This window comes from Zingiber officinale, chromosome 3A, assembly GCF_018446385.1.
Source record: "Zingiber officinale cultivar Zhangliang chromosome 3A, Zo_v1.1, whole genome shotgun sequence".
Classification (NCBI taxonomy): domain Eukaryota; kingdom Viridiplantae; phylum Streptophyta; class Magnoliopsida; order Zingiberales; family Zingiberaceae; genus Zingiber; species Zingiber officinale.
In genome coordinates this window covers 14,118,394-14,124,478 of record NC_055990.1, presented here as the reverse complement: position 1 = coordinate 14,124,478, position 6,085 = coordinate 14,118,394, and the positions used below count along the sequence as shown (strand labels likewise).

The 6,085-nt window shown below is 42.4% G+C and overlaps 1 long non-coding RNA gene across 1 annotated transcript; it reads left to right on the top strand.

Moving 5' to 3' along the window:
- The first annotated feature begins 2,646 nt into the window (after positions 1-2,646).
- Positions 2,647-4,322, top strand: LOC122053565. The gene is made up of 6 exons (XR_006132240.1): positions 2,647-3,131; positions 3,216-3,324; positions 3,413-3,507; positions 3,580-3,662; positions 3,765-3,822; positions 4,265-4,322. It is a non-coding gene; the product is annotated as an uncharacterized LOC122053565 (long non-coding RNA).
- The last annotated feature ends 1,763 nt before the right edge of the window (positions 4,323-6,085 follow it).

The following is a 6,085-nucleotide window of genomic DNA, read 5'->3' as shown; positions in this document are numbered from 1 at the left end:
ACCTCTATCTCCTGTGAACCCACGGTATACTCCTACTGGTGACCGTGTGTCCCAAACATCTCACTTAAGACAATTCAAATACGCACTACTGATCTTCACATATAGATGTTCTCTTCGAAACATCTCTAGAACTATGCAAAGATGGTGTATGTGACTCACCCCAGATCCAAAATAGACCACAGCATCATCAACAAAGACAATGGAAACTTATCCAAACATCCTAGAAATACCAGAAATCATCGAGTCCCTGAAAACATCTAAGCTCCGCAAGCTCTAATGGTAAAAATCAAGAACTCACAATGTCCGTACTAAAGACATTCCTAACCATAAGATCTCTGACAATAAATCTGAAATCTAATCACCAATAATATAAATCACCAAAGAATAGATCCTCCAGTGTGAGAGCAATGCTCCATCATAGGAAATACCACATATGTGGGAACAACGCTCTACCACAAGAAATCCTCAATATGTGGGAGAAACGCTCCACCACAACCAAATCCGTAATATGTATCTATAATATATATATGGGGGAAATACTCCGCTACTAGCAATCCACAATAGGTGGGAGCATTGCTCCACCACAAACATGATGGATCGAAAGCGCTAGAGGGGGGGTGGGTGAATAGCGCTCGTGGCTATTTTAATGATTTAAAAAACGGAGTAGAAACACAGCGGAAAGTAAAAGAGAATACACAGAGATGCAGGTGTTTTTATTTCGTTCGGAGCCTGTAGCGACTCCTACTCGAAGGCCCGCGATCCTTGACCACTTTCGGTGGGCAACAACTATTTAGCGCAAATCTTTACAAGTTAATTATTACAAGTAAGTGCAGTAAAGAAATTATACCAACAAGAAAGTAAATAGAAAGCTTTGGAATGACTTGTTGGAGCAGAGCGTTGTTGAGGCATTAGCAGCAGCACAAGGAAGAGCAGAGTTTTCTGTTCGGAATTTGATGATTTGAGCTACACCATGAAGCCTCTTTTTAGAGCTCTGTAAGGTCTGATCCAGATCCCAAGTTTCGGGATCAGTTTTGACCCGAAGCGGATCGGTCGACTGATCCTCGTGTTCGGTCGACCGATCAGATGAACTCCACTGCATTTGAACCATCGATCCGTCGCTCCGCTTCGATCTGTTCAAACTTCATCCCCAGGTTCGGTCGACCGATCCCAGCGTTCGGTCGACCGATCAGTCTCCTCTAACCCTCTCACCTCGGCCTGATCCAGTCGCCACCTGTCCCAGGTTCGGTCGACCGATCTAGAGGTTCGGTCGATCGATCCCTGGGTGAACCCCGTCCAACTTTTGGAGATATGATCTGGTAGCTTGGAGGTTTGGTCGACCGATCCCAAGGTTCGGTCGACCGATCCTGGTTAGTTCTAACTCTGCACAAAAGTATTAGTTTCCTACAAGACAGAGTTAGAACACGAAGGATAATATAAAGAATAGTTTTGAAAGTCACCCGACTGTCCGAGTCTGACTTCGGATTTCCAACCGGAAACCCTAAGTTGACCCGACGCCTACTGTTCCCTCTACGGGGAACGCGTCCTCACCTACTCCACTCAGGAGATTTACCTGTTGCCAGTTCGATCCTCCAGATCGACTGGACTTTTGCTCAGCACTCGACGCTTCCGGACTTTCTGTTGGACATCCGCTTCCCGGCTAGTCCAGTCTTTCACCTAGTTCGCGACACCAGGACTTTTCACCTAGGGTTACCACCCCCTAGGACTTTTTCCTGAAGCCATCGTCCTGCCAAGACTTTCCGCATAGGGTTACCACCCCCTATGACCTAGGGTTACCACTCCCTAGGGTTTTCGTTTGCCTAACCACAGTTAGGACTTTCCTGAAACACTTGTTCAACACGTTACATCACAAGCTAACTTAACTTTGAATCCTTTGCCATTATCAAAACTGAGGTTCGATCGTCGGATGCTCCTCGCACCAACAATCTCCCCCTTCTTGATAATGGCAACCAAAATTCAAGGTTAAGTAAAAACTATGCAATAAATCAATAACGTATAAGCAAAATGAAGAAGGTGATAGCATAACTCCCCCTTAATATAAACTCCACCTTAATATGAACTCCTCCTTTAACCTTTGATTTTTATTTATTCTTTTGAATTTCTCTACTCTCCCCCTTTGCCATATATCAAAAGTAAGCTAGTTTCTTAAAAGACTTAACTTTTCAAGACCCATTTTAGTAGAATTTGTTTGAAAATTCTAACTTGGGCAAGAGGCAAAAAGAAGTAAGTGCAAAGTAATGCCTTGAGATTGGTTTTAATAGCAATATATTTTTTTTTGAACGAGAATTTCTAAGCAAACTAAAACAAATTTCAACAGTTTTCTAATTTCAAAAAAAAAATTCAACTTCTAAATTTGTAAGATACCGCAAAATTAAATAATAAATATTTTTGGACGAAAAATCTTATTAGATTTTTCTGGATTTTTTAGAAATTTTTCGGGGTTTAAACGGAGTCTGAACGATTCGTTTTGAGGGGATGAATTCGGGGTACAGTGAAGGCCTGTTTGGATTACCCAAATTAAGTGGGAGTTGATTAGGATTGAACTTAGGTTTTAATTAGGCTAATTAGGTTAATGCTACAGTAAACTAGTTTTAAAAACGCTGATTCTTAATTCCTTTCCCCGACTTCTCCCCCTCACGCGGGTTTCCTTTCTCCCGAGACCTCTCTCTTGCGATTTCATCTCGCACGATCGCCGGTTGCCACGAACTCACCGCCGACAATCGATCTCCTCCGCCGGCGTACCCTCGGCCGAGCCTCCCTCCCTCTCCCTCTCGATGCGTGGAGTGTTTCTCCTCTTCCTCTCTCGCCACGGACGACCCGACGCCGACGGCTTCCCCAACGATCATGGCTTCGTCGCGTCACCAGGGGGAAAGCGTCACCCGATCTTGATGGCTCTGACCATCTCCGATGCAGCGATCTCCTCTTTGGCTGTGCTGGCACACGAGGCAATGACTCGGCGGAGCTAGGGCACGGCAGGAGGGGGGGGAGGGGGGGTTGGCTCGCGTTCCCAGCCGATTGATGGTCTCCTCCTCAGTATGATCGCTAGGGATTGTTCCGTAGCTTCACTTCTGTTGGATTGGATCGGGCAACAGCATCGGAGGTGATCGATCAAGGTATGCTTCACCCGAAAATTTTGTGGATTTAAGGATTCTGGTATAATTGTGTTCATTTGTGGTTCTCTCTCTGATCTGGACTAGGAGGAGGCGTTGGATCAGTATACTGTGGATTTTCTTTGAAGTCGATCATTGCATTCCATTTCTTGCGGCTGATTTCGGGTTTCGGCTGAAGAATTTGGGGGCATTTGAGGTGAGTAAGGTTATGTTTGTTGGAGTTTCAGCTAATTATAGTTTCTACAGCTAGGTTCTGGATTTAATTCTAGAAAGAATTGGTGTAGGGGTTATTGGGTGGCTATCGGCAGTAGCTTTGCTGTAGCAAGTTTCTCAGGTTGTGGGTTAACAATAGTGCCATCAAGGGGAATAAGTCATAGAGGTAATTTCCTATATGAATTGGATTCGAATTTTAGTCGTGGAATAATTATGATATAGGGTGTTAAATTGGAAGGCCATTGGATACTTTAGCTCCGGCCACAGTTTTCTTGCAGGGGGTGCTCTATCAGTGAGTTAACAGCAAGTAGACAGATAAAGGTGAGTTTAGTGCTGTGAATTAGGGTTTTAACAAATCCTTTGCTATATGATTGGATTTATGGATTAATTCTTGGATGAATTGGTTGTGGGTATTCTTTGTAGCTTCTTGGCAGTGAGTTGTAGGGTTGCTGAGCTATTGGAATTGCTGCCATACTTCAAGGTAAGTGCTCTTTTAGTGTTGTACCTTGGGTATTCTATTAGTATGATGCTAAATTGAGTTTTCTATGGGTTGTGGGGCTTTATTCTGCTTAGATTTATGAGTAGTGTCATGTGGATTGGATAAATTAATATGGTTGGATTAATTGAGGTGGATGATCTATGTAGGATTAACTCTTAATGTTAGTTGTTGATACATGGATTAAATGATGGTGATAAGTGGATTAAATGATTAGAATTAGGAATTTGGTTAAGATGTGTTGATTTGGAGGAGTTTTGGAGATGTATCATGTATAACCTAATCTAACTAGGTTGTATTATGATTAAGGTTTATTGGAGGATTAATTCCTAATCATATTTGATTAGAGTTGTTCTAATTAGGTGGGGGAGTTATTTAGTTAATTATTTCTACCTATTTAATTAGCTAATATATTATGTGATCGCAGACTTTGTTTCGAGGTGAGCGTCTCGACGTGGGATTGGTCTATTTGACACGGTCGACAGATAAAGGCGGGTATTTCTTCCCTCGCTCTATGTAGATTTTTATTGAACTTAGTGCATGGTTATTATTGGACAAATTAGGCTGCTTTATCTTATATCATGATCGGTTGCTATGTTTCCTGCATGATACTTATGCTTGACCCTTGTGATGATCTATTTAATTCATATACCGTTTCCACTCTTGATATCTACTCTATTGTGATTACACGTGTAGAGTATGTCTTGTAGGGATTGTCGGGTTGTTAGTATTACCATGCTGATTGGGTCTATGATGTGGATTGTACGTAGATGGGTATGTGTTGTAGGAGTTATCTTGTTGACCGTGCATTTACATGTAGTGTGTATATATGTATTTGTCATGTACTTTTGGAGGAGTTGTGTTGATTGTCTGTGTGGGGTATATACACATGTTTGTTGTGTTTTTACTGGAGGATTTATGTTGATTATACATGTGTAGATATGTACATGTGTTTGGTGGGGTACATGGAGATATCATGACGACTGTACTCAGGTTATCGTCTTCCTTGTGGTTAAGAGAGTCGTCAGTTGTTTATAGCTGCCCTTTCGACCACTGTTGGAGAGTGGTAGTTAGGAGTGGAGCTAGTCCTGTCGCGCTCATTCAGCCGCTCAGTGTTCTGTCAGCCTCGACCACTCTGGAGTAGTGGGTCTTGAGGGTACAGTAGTCAGAGGGTTTGAGTTATGAGTGGTCAGGGACCCTTAGCTATGTAGTTATATAACTACTTAGCTGACCGTCCGCTTCGGGCGCCTATAGTCTTGCATGTACTGGAGGCTAAGGGTCATGGTGTCAAGAGAGGTGGCGGGGGTGACCATGGAGCATGCATGCACATTTGCATTTGATGCGCGGTGCATCTTTGGAGATATATTTGCATACATGCCTAGTAGATACTAGTTGCATGTGTTTGTGGTATGTTGCATTTATTTGCGATATGATTGTTGCATATGGTTGTCATGCTGCATACATGTCATTTATTTTACATGTATTTGAAGTTGTATTTATATTGCACAGGGGTTACGAGTAGGTCTGTTGTAGATCCGGTGAGGTTACTGATTACTATACCATGTGTAGATTCCAGATTGGGTACGTATTTATAATTATGTCAGTAGGGGTTTGTGATGTTTGTATGTCAGTTATGACTATGTCTGGTCATTACGTCAGGTACGTTCAGATGTGTTGATTATGATAGTATGATCATGTTCTTTATTTCCCTACTGAGATTGTATACTTTTGATCTCCATACTTGTTTATTTACCATGCAATATCTTTCTATTACCCGCTGAGTTACCTATACTCACCACCACATTTGAACTTTTATGTTTTCAGGTAGCAGGTAGATGGTTGGTGTGTCGCTTGGAGTATCCTGTCTGCCGGGTCCTACGTCACATCCGGAGACTATTTTTAGTTTTGTATATGTTTTACTTGTATTCAGTATTTGTTGTATTTGGTGGTGTGATTCTATTTGTGTTGTTGTGGTTATTGTATATAGCCTAGCCGGCTAGCAGTGTGGTGGTTTGTTTTGTTTGTGTGGGCTTTCCGTTATCATTTTTCGTGGGCTGTGATTATAACTGCGTGGTTGTGTATATAAATATTCCAACCGCATGTGGCTGATGTATTTTGTTTGTATTGATGCTTCAGATTGTCACCGGTACAGGGGAGATGCTGGCGGATTTTTGTCTGGCTGGAACTTCTCTGGGGGCGTGACAATTAAGTGGTATCAGAGCAGGTACGTTGCCTGCTATTCGTATTT